General features: G+C 56.5%; 1 protein-coding gene across 4 annotated transcripts in view; it reads right to left on the reverse strand.

Annotated features, from left to right (window-relative positions):
• RIN2 (Ras and Rab interactor 2) overlaps positions 1-20834 on the reverse strand; it is a 66833-nt gene extending 45999 nt beyond the window's left edge. The window contains exon 1 of one of the 4 annotated variants that reach the window (XM_082049103.1): positions 20605-20834. The gene's annotated coding sequence lies outside the window, so the exon portion shown is untranslated. Of the gene's footprint in view, positions 1-19112; positions 19136-20604 lie in introns of those variants that run through there. The other 3 variants (XM_082049100.1, XM_082049099.1, XM_082049102.1) reach the window with 3 other exon arrangements.

Here is a 20834-nt window from a genome sequence, read left to right on the forward strand (position 1 = left end):
ATTGCTTGAAAAAGACAGTGCTGCTCGGAGCTCCATGTCTCTTCCCTTCGCAGCTGACCCTGGAGCTCTGAGTAGACTGTGATGTGCTCATCAAAGAAGAATGCTAAAACATAACGATTGCTTTGTCTGTTTGCTTGACCTCGGCCTGCAGCACAAACAGAACAAAATGCTGGATGTCACTGCAACCCGGTTCAGATATCACAGAATTAACGGGGCTGTCCAGGAGGGGAAAAAGAATCACCCACAAGGGAGAAAACATATTACCATGAATGTGAAAAAATCCACCCCAAACCAACCAAAAACCCACAAAACCAACCAAATCAAACAACCACAGCCACTCCCCCAAAAACTCTGCTTCAAGTTCCTAAAATGCTATTAAGTCTTCTGAGAGTTTAGTCCAAGAGAGAAACCGAAGATGCAGTTAGGAAGAATCTGCATTTTCCACCGTCATGTCAACTGAGTAAGTGGTTTAATACCCATAAGAATATAATAACACACAACTAGAACACCCGCGCACACAAAGGGAAACGTCCCGGTGATCTCCGGCTGACCAACAGAGTTCCTCTGAAGTCACAACCAGTTCACACCAACAACTTGTGAACAAACTTCTGAACGAAACCGGGCCCAAGTTCCATGGTTAAAAAGTCCTTCTAGGATCTTTAACAGTGAGCGCACAATTACATTTAAACATCCCAGCTCTTCTCACTCACATTTACTGACCGCAGCAGTCAGTTATGCTGGAGGCTTCAGTCACCTCAGTGGCAAATATCACAGGTGCAAAACGCCATAAAGACAGAGTGGCAGCTTCTGCTCCGGAACAGGCAGAAACTGGAACACAAACGCTCAGTGGCAGGGCTGCCGGGGAGCCTGGGCAAGCAGGACAGCGGAACGGAGGAGGCCGAGCTGAAAAAGGAAATCTGACACACAAACACGCTGCTGCTTCCTCTCACGCCTGAGAGAGGGCATGGACGAGGGCACACAGCACCGAGGAACGACAAACGCGTTAAATGAAAAGCCCTGGCAAGCACCAGCAATGGGAAACGGTGAGAGGTAGAAGCAGGAGAACAGAAACATTTTTCTCTCGGTTTTAAACTGTTCCCTGTGTCTCCAGAAGCTGTACCGCAAGAGCAGAGAACGGGGACACTGTTCCAGTGGATTCCAGCTAAAAACAGCCTGCCGGAAAGCTCAGGAACCGGCCTGGAGACCGAGAGGGCTGAACGAGAAATGCCGGCTCTGCGCCTTAAACCTGAACGAGAAATCCGAGTTCTGCGCCTTAAACCTGAACGAGAAATCCGAGTTCTGTGCCTTAAACCTGAACGAGAAATCCGAGTTCTGCGCCTTAAACCTGAACGAGAAATCCCAGGTTCTGCGCCTTAAACCTGAACGAGAAATCCCGAGTTCTGCGCCTTAAACCTGAACGAGAAATCCCGAGTTCTGCGCCTTAAACCTGAACTCTGGAGGATGATCGAGAGAAGACAAGAAACAGCACTGGGGAATGGTTAAAATAATCAAACTGCAAATCAGCATGTCTACAGGAACACATTCCCAAGGAGGCCCTAAAGCACTCAGATCTGTGTTGCTTTACTTAAAGTCTCAAGAATAAAGAGGTTTGGTATTTGATATTGGCTCTCTAAGCAATCAAAAGGTTGTCATACAACAAAGAGTTGTGATTATAAAATTAAAATATTCTCTTTCAATTAATTCTGAAAGGGAACGTGCATCAGAAAGACCTGAGGTGGAGGGCGGCCCAGGAGACCCACGGAGAAACTAGGAAACTAAATCAGTTTTCCGAGTTGATGCTGCCCTCTAAATGGCAACACCAAATCCAGCCCACAGCGAACGACAACCAACAGCCACACAAAAACCCACAGATTGAAATGAGCTACATCCGGGGCTCATGAGCCAGATCCCACAGCTGAACGTGCTCCTCGTCTCGGTCATGAATCACTCCATTTGCAAACAACAACTCTCGCACAGGAAATCTCGTGTTTTGGTGGTTTTTGTCTTTTTTTAATTTAACCACAATGTCTGCCTGCAATCCTGTTACCAAAACAAGCGCGTGCCAAGTTCCTACATTCACTTGGTTTCAAACCCAGAGTTTATAAGCTCCCGCACTCAAACCCAGCGGAATGCAAACACAGAGCAGGACGGCGCTAACTCAGACGAGCGCTTCAAACAAGAACGATTTCCAACTGGCTTGTAAGAGGCTCTGAAGCTCTAAACTATTCCATAGCTGCTCTTGTTACTGTTCACGTAATGCACCACTGTTCCTGTTTATGTGATGCGATGACTGGGCTCACGTCCTCTCCACGGAGCCGGCGAATCGCTCCACGCTGTGCGTGGGTCCCCGTGTCACCCCAGCTGACCCGGCTCACCTCAGCACGGCTCCATGCCTCGCTGGCTCCGCGATTCTGATTAAATCAGCACAGAGGAAACGCTGCTGTTGGGTGCTCGGGGGCTTCTCGGGTTTTGTTGGTTTTAGGGTAGTGGTGGTTTTTTGTCGTCTTTGTTTGTAGGGTTTTTCTGTTTGGTTGGTTTTTGTGGTGTGGGGGGTTAGGGGATGTTTTAGGTGGGGGTGTTTGGTGCATGTGCTTTCTTTAGGCCACCCAACGTGCAACTAGGTATTAAGACTGGCTGGTAAAATGTACGTCCAGGAGCGGGTGCACCAATCCAAAAGCGGGGGCAGCCCCGGCCTGTCTCCCCCGCGGAGCTGAGGCCCCTCGGCTTGGTGCAGACACACCTGCAGAACACAAACCCGCTGGCCGGAGGTTTCATTTCTCTACACAGCTGTCCACGTCTGATGCTTATCCAGATCCAAAACCGGCTAAAACCACTGCTCTGGAACTGTCTTTGTGGAGTTCGGACAGCGTGAGGCTGTCACACAGGAAGATATCCCTTCTTTGACTGGGAAGCTGGTGGAGGAAAAGTCTCTGCTTACAAATACTGACAAAAGGACAGGGGGAAGACACTCCGTTAATGCCATCACTAAAGGAAGACGACAAACGTGCAGCCTTCCTTCTGCTGGCCGACCAGCAGAAACAGCAGAACCCACCGGCGGGCTGGCCGTCCCCCTCATTCGCAGCCCGTAAAGGCCCCGCAACCGCGGAGCAGACACACCAGCTACGGCAGGGTTCGCCATCCTGCTGCCACGGAGGAACGGGAGAAAACGCCAGCGCAGGCCTGAAGTTTGAACGGGCAGGGGTCGGCTGTGTCAGCAGAGAACGCGGACGGTGCCGCCGGTGCTGACGGTGCCGCCGGTGCTGACGGTGCCGCCGGTGCTGACGGTGCCGCCGGTGCTGACGGTACCGCCGGTGCCGCCGGTGCTGACGGTGCCGCCGGTGCTGACGGTGCCGCCGGTGCCGCCCTGTGCGGGCACAGCCGAGGAGCTGGACACCAGCCCTGCCTGGCAGGAGCGCGCCGAGGGCGGGAGAGCCTCCTGCACGCGCCCCCGAAGACCCACGGTGAACTCGCATCATATTACAAACTACCTACAATAATTTATAAGTAAATAGCATTAAAAAAATCACGCTTAGTTCAGTGAACCCATTTTCCGGTGGGTTAAACTGGAAACCAGAAACAGGAAGGATAAACACATTTTACTTTTTTAAAACTGTGAAAAACTTGTAAAATGCAATCCTGTACTTGAGAATATGCTGAGAGATACACACGGCACTTCGGATTTTCTGCAAATGCGAGCATCCTCACGCGCTCCGTTCTCCTGCTCTCCTCGCGCACTCGCACTGCAGAGAGGATCGCGTTCATCTATAACCTACAAAGCTCTGGTTTGTCTAAGTACTCTGACCTTATCTGATTCTTGGCAAAATTAACCTTTTCCTTTTGAAAGTATTTCCTCTGAGAAGCGAACTGAGAGCCCGCTTGCAGGGCCACGGATACAACCGAGCACAGTATCACTTTGAAAGCCGCCACATAAGAGCCTCAGTCTGAAAGGGAGCCCGGTGCCAGCGCCTCGCGGACTCCCGGCTCAAGCGCCGCTTTGTGTTGGCACAGCTGTGTCCACTCGCACAAAGCCGGGGGTTACGCAAAACAGGGTCCCCACTTCCATCATTCTTCGGGCTGCAGAAAGGATTTACAGTCTTTTTTATCTTCTTCAAATAACATAAGGGCAGACTACTTGTAGAGAAGAAACAGCGCATACAGAAAAAACGACAAGGCATCCTTTGCATATTTTTTTGTCTTTTTAATTAAAGTGTTTGAAAAACCTTGCAAATAACCATTCCCTGATCAACACCCCTTTTCCTCAGGCGCGGGTTTCACTTGTACCGGTGCCACCTGCCCGTCGGGAGCTGTGCGGGCTCCCCGGCAGAAAGCCTGGTTGCCACCAGGACCACGTCAGGGCCCCGGCTCTGGTTCCTGCGTTCTGAAGGACCAACGCTCCTCACCCTGGTAAACGTAGCAATGCTGTGAAAATCACAGCCGCCCTTCCCAGGACTCCACCTCACTGTGCACTGAGCCATGAAACGTGAGCCACTGCTCACGGAACCCAACCTGGACAGACCTGGACCTTCAGGGGCTGAGAACCAGCCCATGCACCAGGCTGGTATATTATCTGACTTAATCTGGAGTGGGAATATCACTGCCAAATCCATACGTTCCTCTTCCTACATCTGGTTTCAGCTAGTCATCACTCCTGCCTCAACCAACCTTTTGCCCCCAGGCTTGTTTTCCCCTTTGATTCCAGATCCTGCTCACTGGCAGCATTTGAGACGGAAGGATCAAGAGGAACTGCTTTGAACTTGTCTCAGCACGGCGCCCTGGGGGAGGTTCTAAGGCCCATCAGGTTTTGGACAGGCCCGCTGTCCCACAGCTGTGTGCCCCCTTATCTCTGCTGGAGTCACAACTGCAGAAACGAAAGCACCTGAAAAGCACACCTGGGCTGGGCTGGCTCCCCCGACAGGAACAGACCCCGCGTCACCCTTTCCAACAGGGACGTACAGTCAGACACACACCAATGCCTCAGAAGAGCCAAACCTTGAGCTTGGCTGAGCACGGCAAGCCACCAAGAGGATTATGTTGGCGGCAAGGGCTGCCTCTGCACCCCTTCCAAACACTTTCTTCTGCCTCTCTGCCACTAACCAACCTCTTCCCGCTGGCTCCCGTGCTGTACTTTCCACATCACTGAAAAGGAATAAAAACCCAAGTCATTTCCTTTGGCACAGCATTTAACCGTGGAGGATACCACTACATCTCTTATAAGAGAACGATTGTACGTTGATACATTCATGTCTTGTTTTGCCTCCAGACATGTCAGAGAAATACATTGGTAGGACTGGCTTTGATTTGGTAACCTTTCAGAAGGTTCGGATTACTCCCCATTCCCTGGCCTGGATATCTCACAGAACTAGAATTTCTCGCAGTATTTCAGTAATTTCCATTTGTTACTCCTGCCCAAACCAGTGAATAATAAAAGTGAAAACATTCAGAAATATGTTTTCAAACCTCTTAAAAAACATTTAACGTTGAGCTGCAGTTCCCGGAACAAGCAAGGAAAGGTAATGACTCGAATTACAATATAGCTTCAAGGTCTGGAGAGGCTTCAGAACTCACAATGAAGCACTAAGCCAGGTGCGGAGCGGGCGAGTTACAGCACCTGCGTGGAGATGGAGACGGAGCAGATAACCACCCACTGGGGCTGCGGCGACCTGGGGCGCCCGAGCGGGGCGCTGGCCTCCCGCCCGGCGGGCAGAGCGGCTCCAGGACAGCAGCATGGCCGGCGGGCAGAGCGGCTCCAGGCCGCCGGGGACGCGCCCACCCGGCCCGCGGCCGCCTCGGGAGCTCAAACGCCCTTCTGCTCAAACATCCCCACCATCCAGGGCTAAGCCATCGGTGTGCTTGTCTGGGATTAGACAGCTGCACCTAGCGCAGCATCTTCTGTACAATTTACTCTCTGCTCCTAACAATTACTGATGCACACCTGACTGGTTTGATCACGTTTGAAAAAGCCGCGGGCACGCTGACCTCCCTGAACGCCGGTAAGGCCACCGCGCGTACCGCTGAGAACCAGCCCCGAAGCGCCTGGCATTGCTTATTAAACGTACGCACAGTCTGCAGATGCGAGAAACGTCAGAAGACAGGAGAGAAAGTATAAATAAGATTTTCCTGCTAAAATAAACTACCTTCACCGTCATTTTTTAAGGATTTGCCAAAACGCAGACCAACATTCTTAAAACTACTATACTATGTGGTATTTGTTCTCCAGATCCATAAATTTTCAGGACTACTTCAGGATCAATATTCTCCAGTATCACCATTCTGTGACTGTAATACACAGGAACGTAAATCCTGCAACATGGTGATACAGCAGATTGAACTTGAACTCACATCCATACCATGGCAAGAGCATTCTGGCATACATGGTATCTTTACCTAACAGTTGAGGTATACATGTTTTAACCAATAAATTCAGTAGTAGACATGGAAATACGCCTTGCATTTTACCATTTATTTGCAAGAGTCTGTGGGTCCTTCCTCTGATGGATTAATCCCACGCACGCCCTACGTCTCCGTGAGTGGAGTCGAGCTGTGCAGCTGTGGATTTGCTTTTTGTTCAAGAACAATTGTATTGGTGTGTCATTAGCTACATTTCCACTACTGCTTTCTGGCCAAGAGGTTAAAGTAATCAAACAGCCCATATGAGGAAAATGGCCCACGAGTTTCCGTGGTTGTGCTGCTCACTTTGAACAGCTGCACGTCACAGACTTTGCGCAGTTTGCTGTTACTCCCTCAGCACCCACTGCCTGTGACATCCCCGCAGGACAGCACCGAGAGCCTTGGGCGCGCTCTGACCGGCTCCCGTACCATCCCCGCAGGACAGCACCGAGAGCCTTGGGCGCGCTCTGACCGGCTCCCGTACCATCCCCGCAGGACAGCACCGAGAGCCTTGGGCGCGCTCTGACCGGCTCCCGTACCATCCCCGCAGGACAGCACCGAGAGCCTTGGGCGCGCTCTGACCGGCTCCCGTACCATCCCCGCAGGACAGCACCGAGAGCCTTGGGCGCGCTCTGACCGGCTCCCGTACCATCCCCGCAGGACAGCACCGAGAGCCTTGGGCGCGCTCTGACCGGCTCCCGTACCATCCCCGCAGGACAGCACCGAGAGCCTTGGGCGCGCTCTGACCGGCTCCCGTACCATCCCCGCAGGACAGCACCGAGAGCCTTGGGCGCGCTCTGACCGGCTCCCGTACCATCCCCGCAGGACAGCACCGAGAGCCTTGGGCGCGCTCTGACCGGCTCCCGTACCATCCCCGCAGGACAGCACCGAGAGCCTTGGGCGCGCTCTGACCGGCTCCCGTACCATCCCCGCAGGACAGCACCGAGAGCCTTGGGCGCGCTCTGCCAGCACCGCTCGCACAGCTCCAGGCGGTGACCGGCTCCCGTACCATCCCCGCAGAACAGCACCGAGAGCCTTGGGCGCGCTCTGACCGGCTCCCGTACCATCCCCGCAGGACAGCACCGAGAGCCTTGGGCGCGCTCTGCCAGCACCGCTCGCACAGCTCCAGGCGGTGACCGGCTCCCGTACCATCCCCGCAGAACAGCACCGAGAGCCTTGGGCGCGCTCTGACCGGCTCCCGTACCATCCCCACAGGACAGCACCGAGAGCCTTGGGCGCGCTCTGCCAGCACCGCTCGCACAGCTCCAGGCGGTGACCGACTCCTCCCACACAACCAACCAGTGCACAAACACTGCACCTGGTACCCAGCAAAAGACCTAGTTCTCAATGAACAAAGGAAGATACTTTCACCAGAAAGACTAAAAGAACACTGCTTATATCTTGAAGTATTTATTTTGTTTTGTGCACAGGAAAGACTGCAAGAAAATATTTCACTTAATTAACCCAAACTAATTGCTCTCCATACACAGACCTCCCATGTAAATACAGCAGCCACCCTATACCAGCGAGAGTTTTCAGTGCTCTAACCTAGTCGGGATCCTCTAACAATGACTGGACAGGCCATTCAGCTGGACAGACCGCAGCACTGACCGCCTTGGTTCAGACAGACGGGCTGGGGGGGGCCAGCCCCACCGACCCCCCTCTGCACCGCGGCACCGCTGCCCTGCGCCGCGCGGGGGAAACCACCGTCCAGCCCGCGCCCTGCGATCCCAGCCGCGCCTGAGCCGCGCGGGGGAAACCACCGTCCAGCCAGTGTCCTGTGATCCCAGCCGCGCCTGAGCCGCGCGGGGGAAACCACCGTCCAGCCCGCGCCCTGCGATCCCGGCCGCGCCTGAGCCGCGCGGGGGAAACCACCGTCCAGCCCGCGCCCTGCGATCCCGGCCGCGCCTGAGCCGCGCGGGGGAAACCACCGTCCAGCCCGCGCCCTGCGATCCCGGCCGCGCCTGAGCCGCGCGGGGGAAACCACCGTCCAGCCCGCGCCCTGCGATCCCGGCCGCGCCTGAGCCGCGCAGGGGAAACCACCGTCCAGCCCGCGCCCTGCGATCCCGGCCGCGCCTGAGCCGCGCGGGGGAAACCACCGTCCAGCCCGCGCCCTGCGATCCCGGCCGCGCCTGAGCCGCGCAGGGGAAACCACCGTCCAGCCCGCGTCCTGCGATCCCCGCCGCGCCTGAGCCGCGCGGGGGAAACCACCGTCCAGCCCGCGCCCTGCGATCCCGGCCGCGCCTGAGCCACGCGGGGGAAACCACCGTCCAGCCCGCGTCCTGCGATCCCCGCCGCGCCTGAGCCGCGCGGGGGAAACCACCGTCCAGCCCGCATCCTGCGATCCCGGCCGCGCCTGAGCCGCGCGGGGGAAACCACCGTCCAGCCCGCGCCCTGCGATCCCGGCCGCGCCTGAGCCGCGCAGGGGAAACCACCGTCCAGCCCGCGCCCTGCGATCCCCGCCGCGCCTGAGCCGCGCAGGGGAAACCACCGTCCAGCCCGCGCCCTGCGATCCCCGCCGCGCCTGAGCCGCGCAGGGGAAACCACCGTCCAGCCCGCGCCCTGCGATCCCCGCCGCGCCTGAGCCGCGCAGGGGAAACCACCGTCCAGCCCGCGCCCTGCGATCCCGGCCGCGCCTGAGCCGCGCGGGGGAAACCACGGTCCAGCCCGCGCCCTGCGATCCCCGCCGCGCCTGAGCCGCGCAGAGCGAAAACCGGCCGGGCCCCTCTGCCCTCACCCCGCGGCACCGGTGCCAGGCGGCGCGCAGGGAAGCCCCAGAGCACGGGGCTCCCGCCGTCCTTTCGGCTACGCCAATACGCACCACGGGAGAAAGGCCTCAACTTGTTCCGTAACGTTAGCAGGAGTCAAAAACAAACCAACCGCCAACCAACCCACCCACAACCAACCATAAGGCACCACACCAGATCCCAGGCAGCAAAATAACTTAATTTGAACGGTCTTCACTTCCTGCCTGTTTGAGGACCCCGCTGGGGGCAGGGGACGCATAAACCGAGCAGCCTAACAGTTTGGGGCTGGGGGATCCGTTTGGAAGACGTTTTCTTTTGAGCGACAAGGGAGTTTCAGAAACTCAAATATTTACAACCTACAGTTTAGTCTCTAAATATACTTACACCAAATAATTGAGAGAAGCCAAACATGACACTCTATTCCAATAAACACTCTTTATTGTTTCTTCTTCCATCCCAATTCTTCACGAAAAAATGGTGAAAACAAAAAGTTTATGACACACCAATGAAAGCCAGGAAATTCAAAGCTGAAGGCTCCTGAAATATCTGTCCCAGGCTAATTCCACTCCTCTTCCTGTTGTTTATATATTCACCATGGGACTGACAGTGCCAGTCAAGCTTCTTGGCTGAGTCTCAACCCGGGTAACTTGGAAGTCACGTAAACGTGGGTCATCCTTCCTATCCTCATGTTGCTCCTCTTGATCCTCTCCCAGAGGACAATTGTTCCCTCTGATAACCATCCCTGGCCCCTCCGTCTTCTGGCACCGCTGCCTCGCAATGCCTCGACCATGCGAAGGTCACTGCTGCCTTCCTGCTCCGCTCCCGTTTCCTCAGGCCAGCTCTCTCCTCTCTCCTCCAGCGCCAGCTCTCTCCTCCAGCGCCAGCTCTCTCCTCCAGCGCCAGCTCTCTCCTCTCTCCTCCAGCGCCAGCTCTCTCCTCTCTCCTCCAGCGCCAGCTCTCTCCTCTCTCCTCCAGCGCCAGCTCTCTCCTCTCTCCTCCAGCGCCAGCTCTCTCCTCTCACTGCTTATCTCGACCAGCCCCAGCTTCTCCTGCCCCAGCCCCTGCACCAAACTTGCCCTCAGTCTCACAGCCGACTCCCCGAGGATAAGACCCCGTGACCCTCACAGCCTTCCTCCCTGTACCTGCGAGTTTTCCATCCACCAACCCCAACCTCTTCACCTGTTGAAGTTCTCACTATTTTCTACTTCCTACCGAAGCTCCTCTCCTTTTCTCCCCCTTTCTCCCAGCCATCTGCATACGGATCCTGGAAAGACAGACGTATTTCGTATAACAAGACATCTCCAGACCCAGCATTCTGCACAGGTTTGAGCAGCCTTCCCGTCCTCGCCCCTTCTTCCAGCATCACATTTGTATTTGAAAAGCTGGTATCATCACCCCAGTAACTCACCCACCCGCACCTTTCCTCAGGTCCCTCAAAAGACCAGGACATATACGCTCCCATATATAAGGAGGGAAGCACTGATGCCGCAATTGCCAACTGGCTCTCACAGTACAGAGAAGGGCTGAAAGCCCCACCCCAGGCTGTCTCCATCCAGACAAGGAAGAGAAGGTCTTCACTCTCCCTAGATTTTGGGAGGAGCAGTTTCCCCTTCTCTGTCCAACCCATCTGTGATATGGGGTACTTGTGATATGGGAACACCACCATCGCCAAAGTTTGCCTCCTCGGCAGCACGAGCAGTCGCATCCCGACCCGTCTGATCACTGCTGGGCGCGTCCCTCTCCTCACCGGACTCGTGAGTCGCAGAAAGCACGAGCAGGGGAGCTCCGGAACAACTAAGTGTGGGTGTTTAACTCTCCGCTATTCGTTTGCCTGTGTAAACAATTTGTTTTCTCTATCCTGGGACAAAGTGTTTCGAAATAAGTGTTTTGGAAGAAAATAAGCCTCGCTTGTTGAAATGGTGAAATTGGGTCAAAGTACTGACAACATCAGACCATTCCGAATTCAAACGAATTGGTGACTCCACATGTTTACTGTATGGGGGGTTATGTTATGCACATAGGTCAGATGAAGAATTTGTGGCACATTTTTTCCTTTCCGATTGGAATCGAATGTGACCAAATGTAGAAAGCGAGGCAGGAGTCAGAGGAGGAGGCATTTCCAGGTTTAGTTCTTGCTGACACGCTGGTACCAAAGGCTCCCACGAGTGTCAGCAACAAACCTCGGCCATCGGTGTGTACGGGAGCTGGGACCGAGCACACTGGAGACAGGTTTACTCTGTCCCTTTGCAAATGAAAAATTAAACTGTTTAACAGCTAACACATTCCATCATTCTCCTTCTGCAGATAATAAAGAGAAAGCTGCCAACAGCTGAAAATAGCTCTTGTGGTTACATACCACAGTTTCAAGACTTCACACAGCATTATTTTATTGCTTCTACATCTGCTGCCAGTTATTTTTATAGGGCTTCTTTGTATAAATTCAGCAACATGAAAAAACCCTTCAAAGTCTATCAACCGGTCTTAAAATAAACACCACCAAGTTCATTTCTCTCTGTTCTTCTGTTCCTCGGCTATGATATGTCCCCCGCACCAACACAGGCCCACGTCTCCGGGGAGCCGCAAACCTACCGAGCGAGTGACGTGACCTGCAGTGACCGAGCGGGGGAACTCAGTCCACCCTGCACCTCGTTACTTCTGTCCCGCTCTGCCTCCCTTGCAGAACCACAGCGCCAGAGGCAAATCGAGGAGAATAAACATCTTCCTTTCACCATCCACGGACCACGACCTCACCGGAGCAACGCTCACCAGCGTCCCCCTGCACACACCCGTCCAGCACCCTGCGGCACCGCCCCAGGGCCGCACACCGGGCGAGCGGAGTGCCCACGGCGCTGCTGAGGCCGCACGCCAGCCCAAGCGGGAGCTGGCAGCCTGCTGAGCGTGCCGCCGTTCCAGGAAAGCACGAGCCCAGAGGGCGGCCACCGCTCTGCCCACGCCCTGCTCTGCCCATGCTCTGCCCCGCCAGCGGGCAGCTGGGGCAGCAGCAAAGCTCCGTCCTGCCGCAGCCCGCTGTGACAGCAGCAAAGCTCCGTCCTGCCGCAGCCCGCTGTGACAGCAGCAAAGCTCCGTCCTGCCGCAGCCCGCTGTGACAGCAGCAAAGCTCCGTCCTGCCGCAGCCCGCTGTGACAGCAGCAAAGCTCCGTCCTGCGCAGCCCGCTGTGACAGCAGCAAAGCTCCGTCCTGCGCAGCCCGCTGTGACAGCAGCAAAGCTCCGTCCTGCCGCAGCCCGCTGTGACAGCAGCAAAGCTCCGTCCTGCCGCAGCCCGCTGTGACAGCAGCAAAGCTCCGTCCTGCCGCAGCCCGCTGTGACAGCAGCAAAGCTCCGTCCTGCCGCAGCCCGCTGTGACAGCAGCAAAGCTCCGTCCTGCCGCAGCCCGCTGTGACAGCAGCAAAGCTCCGTCCTGCCGCAGCCCGCTGTGACAGCAGCAAAGCTCCGTCCTGCCGCAGCCCGCTGTGACAGCAGCAAAGCTCCGTCCTGCCGCAGCCCGCTGTGACAGCAGCAAAGCTCCGTCCTGCCGCAGCCCGCTGTGACAGCAGCAAAGCTCCGTCCTGCCGCAGCCCGCTGTGACAGCAGCAAAGCTCAGCGGCCGCAGCCCGCTGTGACAGCAGCAAAGCTCCGTCCTGCCGCAGCCCGCTGTGACAGCAGCAAAGCTCAGCGGCCGCAGCCCGCTGTGACAGCAGCAAAGCTCCGTCCTGCCGCAGCCCGCTGTGACAGCAGCAAAGCTCAGCGGCCGCTCTGCCTGCGTTCAGCTCCTGCTTCCCACATCTATTCTCAGCCTGGAGGGCCAGAACCAGTTTTTATCCCCTTCTCCCTTTCAGATAAAAGTTACATTCTGCAGAACACAACTGCTGCAGTCCCTCCCTTGGCCAGGGAATCTCGTTTGGCAACGCACAGGAGAAATAGACCCAGATTGTAATCCAGCTTTAGAAACATCTAAATCCGTTTTTACTCTGCAATTCCATTTCTCCTTCCATGCTTTGCCCATCCTGCCAGCAACACCTTCTACCTCCGCTCCTTCGCACAGCACCAAACGGGGACCGCTCCGCGCGCCCAGCGCTGCAGAAATCAGCTGCAGCAGCTGCTGGTTTGAAGCCTGCGCGTTCAGCGAACTTTTGACAGCTTCTGCTCGTTAATCTCTAGATCAGAGATGCATGCCAAGCCCACAGGCACCTTCAGACAGCTGCCGTGCTTCTTAGCAGCTTGTCATAAAAAGCAGCATCTCTTTCCAAGCTCCTCAAATGCATAAATTCACAGCGAAACGTGCCTGTCCTTGCACTCACGCGTTTCACACCTACACGCAAATCACACTGACGCCACCTACCACAATCAGGCCTGGAACAGTAATAGTTTTAATTTGCCATTTCATGACCACCAAGGCTGGAACTTAAGAGGCTGCCCCTGAAATGATAACTTAGGCACTTTGCATCAACCCAGGACCTTCACATGTTTACGTTTGCATATATAAAGTACAGATGTCTTGCTGAATACTATGATCTACCTTTCTTAATTTCATTGTCCTTTCAATGCACCAGTTAAGTGTCCCAAATGAAGATTTCTGCTGGCAAAACAAAGGCTTTTTCCCTTGTGCTGGGACCAAAGGGCACGCTCTGCCTCGCGCAGAGCAGACGCCCGTAACCAGCGCTACAACCCCGCTGTGCCTGGAAGGGATCGCACCAAAACCCCGAGGAGCCTCCCCGTCACAACCGCCGCGCCGTGTCCCAGCAGGAGCTCCAACCGCGCTGCCGAACACGCGCCGTTGTCTGCGAAGGGAAGGGTGAGAGGAAACTGTGCTGATGCCAAGGCTTCTCTGTTCAGTGCAGCGGCTCCGCCGTCCTGGCGCCCCGGCCCGAGCAGCACGCTCAGCGAGCACACGGCCAGGGCAGGCCAGCACTTCAGCGGTTTTCACACATCCCTCCTCAAGTGTATTTAAATACCTATTTTTGCATACGCACAAAAAGCATCATCAAGTAAGAGAAACTACTAAGCAAAGGGTTAAGGAGAAGACAAGGCTGCGGACTCAGACAAGTTCAGAGAGGGAATGTCAGCATAGGCAGCACACGTCATGTGTGAAGGAAAAACCAGTAAGGCTCTGGGTTATTTTCATGCTGGAAGTACGTTTCAACAAAGTCAGGGTCAAAGAGCCCCAGAGCTAATTACTGGAAAGCATGGATTTGTATTCAGCAAATATAAAGCAGAAGCCAAAGACATCATTTCAAATTGGAAAAAAAAAGAAGAGAGAACCACTGCAAAGCACCCAGAGCTTTTCTTTCTCTGTGGGCCCGCGATCGGAGCGCCGCCTCGGGGGCCGCGATCGGAGCGCCGCCTCGGGGGCCGCGATCGGAGCGCCGCCTCGGGGGCCGCGACCGGAGCGCCGCCTCGGGGGCCGCGACCGGAGCGCCGCCTCGGGGGCCGCGACCGGAGCGCCGCCTCGGGGGCCGCGATCGGAGCGCCGCCTCGGGGCCCGCGATCGGAGCGCCGCCTCGGGGCCCGCGATCGGAGCGCCGCCTCGGGGCCCGCGATCGGAGCGCCGCCTCGGGGCCGCGCACTCGCCAGGTGACGCTCACTCTGGAGCTGGTGCATTATGGAGCAAGAAAAGCTTTGTTTTTGAGGAAAGCCTCTCAGAATAAAGTTGTTTCTGCATCTAAGCCTGTATATATGAGATAGGGGAGCCAACCGTGAGCATGCCTCAGAGTCACTATGCAGTGCTCCGCTGGTTGTGATGGAGCAACCGCCGTTTACAGCTAAGGGTTTGTCCCTTAAATACCATACACAACGATCCAGGGCTTGGGACTTCCCAGAACGCAGGAAGACAACACCTGCTGACGTGCAGCGCGGGGCTCCCGCTCTGCAGAGACAAGTCCCCGGGCAGACACCGCGAGAGCCTCCATGTGCACGGCTGCCTGGGAAACCCTGTTCGAGACCAGAGGAAAAACGCCCTCTGTCCCATCCTGGGCTCCTGTTACACGTCGTTTCCACAGAGCAGAGTCCTCCCTGGTGCAGCATCCTAACAGTCTTCACACAACACCCACCACAAACAGGTTCACTAATCCCAAGTCATATACGACAATTATACATCACAAAGCACTGTTATTCCTGCCAGAGAACCGGTGGGACTCCAGTAACGTCCCTCTGCGCCTGTCGCTGTATCACGGCAAGCTCTCCATGCTCCTGCCATTTCCACAGCGATGGCAGAACCCCTACCAGCTTCAGAGGGAACAGCACAGCACTAACGCTCAGCAACTGTCAACTGGGCTGTTTGGAACTGTATGTCCAAAAAACCAGCAGGAACCTACTGAGAAAATGTGTCTGCAGCTCACAACTTCTTTTCCTTCATGTGTAATATTTTCCTCTGCTGATCTCAAGGCAGAAAAACAACCCCAAATATCCACATGTGCTGCATCAGCCAGCTTCCTCCCAAAGAACTGCAGCAGACAGACGGCCATTTCCAAATCATTGCACAAGAATATTCCCCAGCTTCTCCTAAGCACACAACCAATGGATATACTATCAATCTTGCAATTACAAGACAATTCATTTTAGTCAGTTTTCTTAGAGAACACATTTAAATCTTTCGGCAAACTTTCAATAAATGATGTGAGAAAGAAAAAAAAAATGACAGAAATATGGCTGTGGCCACCCTGCAAAATTTTCCGTTTTATTTCGCAGAGTTAAGCACGGGCTTTACATGTGTAGACTCACAAAAACCACAAAAGGCAACAAAAAGTTACAAGGATAAAACAAGCTCTTGGGCTTGATTCTATGACTCACGAGTAACAGCAAAAATTCAGGAGCAACTCCCATGAAGTTACCAGAATAAATATAAAACTCACTGTCAAGAGCAGAACGAGGCCTGCACTCCTTCAGGTGAGGAATGATCCCATAAACACTGGATTTTCCAGGCATCAGAGATCCTGCAAACGCCTCGCTACATTCACCTGCTCTGTTTTACCCGGAAGCCTCGGACAGCAGCACTGGGCTGCGGAAAGTCAGCGCCGACACCGGTGTGCGGGGATCCCGGGTGCGGGGTCGGAGCAGCCCCTGCCGAGCCCCGCGGCCCCCGGGCCCCGCCGGCTCCCGCCCCGCGTCGGCCCCCACCCTGCGGCCCCCGGGCCCCGCCGGCCCCCACGCCCCGCAGGCTCCTGCCCCGCGGCCCCCGGGCCCCCGCCGGCTCCCGCGGAGCAGCCAGGGCCGGCTGCCTGGCCGTGACGCCCGGCGCGCCCCCGTCACTTCTGTGGCAGCGCTGCAGAACAAGGCGGCAGAGTGCAAAGATTGTACCTGTTTGTCTGGGCCCACCTCCAAGAGGCCCCCTAAGCCAGACTAGAACAGGCTGGGTTACAGAACAGAATGTCTCCCCTGCCAAGTAGGTACGACACAGGGTGCAGACCACGTAAGCTCTTCAGACTCTACCCTCAGAAACGCAAACTGGAAGCAGCCACCCCTCCACAGAGTGGCTCACCGCTGAGACAGACCCCGCCGCAGCGCTGCCAGCCCCCTGTGCTGCTCACGCTGCAGCACCGGCTCACCGCTGAGACAGACCCCGCCGCAGCGCTGCCAGCCCCCTGTGCTGCTCACGCTGCAGCACCGGCTCACCGCTGAGACAGACCCCGCCGCAGCGCTGCCAGCCCCCTGTGCTGCTCACGCTGCAGCACCGGCTCACCGCTGAGACAGACCCCGCCGCAGCGCTGCCAGCCCCCTGTGCTGCTCACACTGCAGCGCGGGCTCCGGAGCCGCAGCGCAGGCCGACCCGCGCGCCCGAGGGCCGGGGCGCTGCGGCTGGCGGCACATCGGGTGGAACCGGTGACCGTAAGTGCTCCCGCTCTAGACCACGCACACCATAAACGCTAAGAAGTGCATGTGACATCCTCTCCAGCTCTCAGTAACACGCTGCATAACAAAATACAGGATAACTCTACTGCATTAAGTACCTTGCTGTAGAATTTTATGTGTCAGGAATAATTTGTTTTCAGTGTTCTAAACTAAGATGACATGTACTGGAAATTAGAGCTTCATATCCAGCCAGTTCCTACGACATCACCTCTGTGTTTTGTTACACAATGACTTAACACAAGGTGCCAAATATTTAGTTACACTTCTGTCCCCTCTCCTGATACACCCTAGCAATTGAATAAGTGACCTGAACAAAACAAACAGTTTAACTGGCAATGCTTAGCTAATGCTCAGCATTCTCGCCATGCAACTCTTAAGAAGGGAATTTTAGAGGTTTTCCATGAGACACAGCTCGATAAATCTCTGATTACAGCTCAGAGGTATGTAAACCTCTTATTTTTGAGATCTGCATGGTATGCAGAGTATTTAGAGCCACAGGCAAGTCCTGCAGGGCCATGGAGCCACAGAGCCGTGTTTCTGCACGCTGCTGTGCCGGAGTCACCACGTCTACGAGGCACCACCACGACTCCGCTGCCGAGCCCCCAGCGGCCCCACGGGCTGACGAGCTGGGGCTGCGGTTTGGTAACGCATCGTAAGAAAAGAGACCATATCTGCTTCATATAGCACTCTGCCGATTCGCTCCTGCTGTCAGGAGATGAATTACATTACTTATCACTAAAATGTGACAGCTACATTATTCTAGTAGATAACAGAAGCTTTTTAATGGTTAAATTGACAGCGCTCTTCTGCCTTTTTTTTTTTAAGCAGTAGCTCTCTTGTGAAAAATCCAGTGACCCTACCACTCATTCAGTGCCTTCGTTACTATGTCTGATCTGTCTTCAGAAACAACCCCAAACCACCCCGAGCCTTAAGTAAAAGAGCCAGTCGTCTTCGTCCTTAGACATACTTGAGAGCAAGAGAAGCCAACCCTCCTGGTCCTGTCTGCCACACATCGAAACCCTCACACAGCTGATCACACACTCGGTGCTCCAGCGAGCTGGGGGACACCGGGGCAGCGTCACACAGAGACCACGGCCTCACCAACCCAGGGACACGGGCTGGCTGGGAGCGTGACGGGGACCCCGCCCAGGTCACCCCGGGAGCCCCCACAGTGCCCCGGCCAGCACGGCCACACAGCCCCGGCGCGGGGAGCTGGAACTGGTGCCAACACCATCCACAGCCGGGCCCCCACAGCGCCCCGGCCGGCACGGCCGCACAGCCCCAGCGTGGGGAACTGGAACTGGTGACAACACCATCCACAGCCCGGCCGCCTGCGCTTCCAACAGCGGGGATCACCAGGTTTGCACCTTGTTCAGCACAAAAGTTTCTCAAGCCACCAGAAGTTTTTGAGACAAACTCAAAATTCTAAAGCTTAACAGGATCAGTTTCTGAGCACGGACTAGTATTTGTGCTGGCTGTTCTTTCAAAGCCTCAGCCAGGCGAACCCTCCGGCACAGCGATGGCACACGAGTCGCAGGCTGAGCCGCCAGGGACACCTCGCCCTTCCAACAGCACTGTCTGATCCCAGACCCCGGCGGGGCAAAACCAAACAAAAACCCAAACGTTTGCAAGTTTACCCCATATAAACAGATTGAAAACTACAAAAATTCCTTGAAAAAAGCCAACTGCAAAAGGAACTTGGTGAGTGCATTCCCAGCAACGGACAGGAGCCTTGTCCCACACAGCTGTTTCCATCACCAATACTGGTGATATCACTGGTGCTTATTACTTAGTTTACGTTTTAGTTAACACAAAGAATGAGGCAGTGGATTGAATACAAATCCATTCAATAAAATTAAATGCATCCTAGGGTTACTGTACTACATAAACATCTTCAGAATCACAGCACAACTTTGTTGCATAGCTGTGTGATTAACAATTCTGTTTACCATCGTCTTCCTGCTCATCCAACTAAATATTCAAGTCCCAAGTAGCTACTAAGAATTAAATATTTTTAGAGCTAAACAGATCTAAAACTAACGAGACTTAACACAGATCTGACCTGAGGAAAGGTAAGAGCTTGGTTCAACAGCTACACTGGCACATTTTATCGCAGCAAAACACAGAATTACTCACGGAGTCAGCACAGGCATAGCAGAATTGAAGATGGAGTCACCGTGGAGCGCCGGAGTCCACAGCCCGTCCTGAGCACGGCTGCACCAGCCTCCCAGCTCACACCTGGGCAAACGCACTAACTCAGGCACCTGGAGTCCCGCAGCTGCCCCACCAGCCACCAGGGGAGAACCCATTCCCCATTCCCGCGGGCACCCTGTTCACCCCCAGGGGAGAACCCATTCCCCATTCCCGCGGGCACCCTGTTTACCCCCAGGGGAGAACCCATTCCCCATTCCCGCTGCACCGTCCTGTTCACCCCCAGGGCCTTGTGCCCACACAGAAATACAGCAGGAAATCATGTTTTGCTCAGACCTCATCAAAAGGCACATGAAGGTGCTCCTTACTTACAAGGGCTTAAGTGTTACACTTCGGGAAACAAGCAAATAAAACAAAAGAGAGCTGAGTAACTTAGAAGCATGAGAAGACAAAAGAATCAGGCTAAGGCAGGAAAGTACACCTTCTGCTGTTCTACATCTATCAAATCGGACCTGTGTGATTTAAAGTAAACTTTAACCAAGATATGTATAAGGAAACATTTCAGAAGAGGAACTGGCAAGACATACGCCGCATCCCCATCTTTTGGGCCCCGGTAACCCCTATTCCAGCCAGAAAATGGACGCAGGTGCCCAGACTGAGAGCCCTTTGTTCCGCCTGGCTAAGCCCGGGGCTCAGCCCAGCTGCCCGCAGGCCGGGCCGGGACAGCCCCGCGCTGCGAGCGCGCACGAAGCTCCTCCGCCGAGCCTGAGAGACCCCGCACACGGGGAGCGGGCGGCAGGACGGGGCCGGGCGGCTCGGCGGGAGCGCGCCACGAGGGTCCCGGGCGGGCCCGCAGCGGCCCGAGCCCCGGCAGCGGCCCGAGCCCCGGCAGCGGCCCGAGCCCCGGCAGCGGCCCGAGCCCCGGCAGCGGCCCGAGCCCCGGCAGCGGCCAGAGCCCCGGCAGCGGCCAGAGCCCCGGCAGCGGCCAGAGCCCCGGCAGCGGCCAGAGCCCCGGCAGCGGCCAGAGCCCCGGCAGCGGCCAGAGCCCCGGCAGCGGCCAGAGCCCCGGCAGAGGCCCGAGCCCCGGCAGCGGCCAGAGCCCCGGCAGAGGCCCGAGCCCCGGCAGAGGCCCGAGCCCCGGCAGAGGCCCGAGCCCCGGCAGAGGCCCGAGCCCCGGCAGCGGCCCGAGCCCCGGCAGCGGCCCGAGCCCCGGCAGAGGCCCGAGCCCCGGCAGCGGCCCGGAGCGGGCCCCGGAGCGCGCCCCGCGGGAGCTGCCCGGCCGAGGCCGCAGGGGAAAGCGGCGCAGCGGCCGCAGCCCGGCTCCTCACCTGCGGCCCGGCGGGCACAGCGCGCTGCTCCGCGGAACCAGCCCGCTCCGCGGCCTCCCTCCCTCCCCCGGCCGCCGCTTCGGGAGGCGGTTTCAAGCGGCCCCTCAGCACAGCGCGGCTCAGCTCCCCCGGCCCTTACCCTTACCTCACGGCGGCCAGCAGCCGGCAGCGCTGGCGGAGCCGCCCCCGGCCGCCGGGCCCAGGCTCGGGGAGGGGCCGCGGCTCCGTGCCCGCCCCTCACCCGGAGCCGGCTCCTCCGGGGCAGCGCCTGCGCCGGCCTCCCGCTCCGCTCCGCCGCCGGGCCTCCCGCTCCGCTCCGCGCAGCCGAGCGGGCCGCGATCCGCAGCCGGGCCGGTGCCGCGGGCCGGGGCTGCG

This window comes from Streptopelia decaocto, assembly GCF_964273445.1.
Source record: "Streptopelia decaocto genome assembly, chromosome: 3".
Lineage (NCBI taxonomy): Eukaryota > Metazoa > Chordata > Aves > Columbiformes > Columbidae > Streptopelia > Streptopelia decaocto.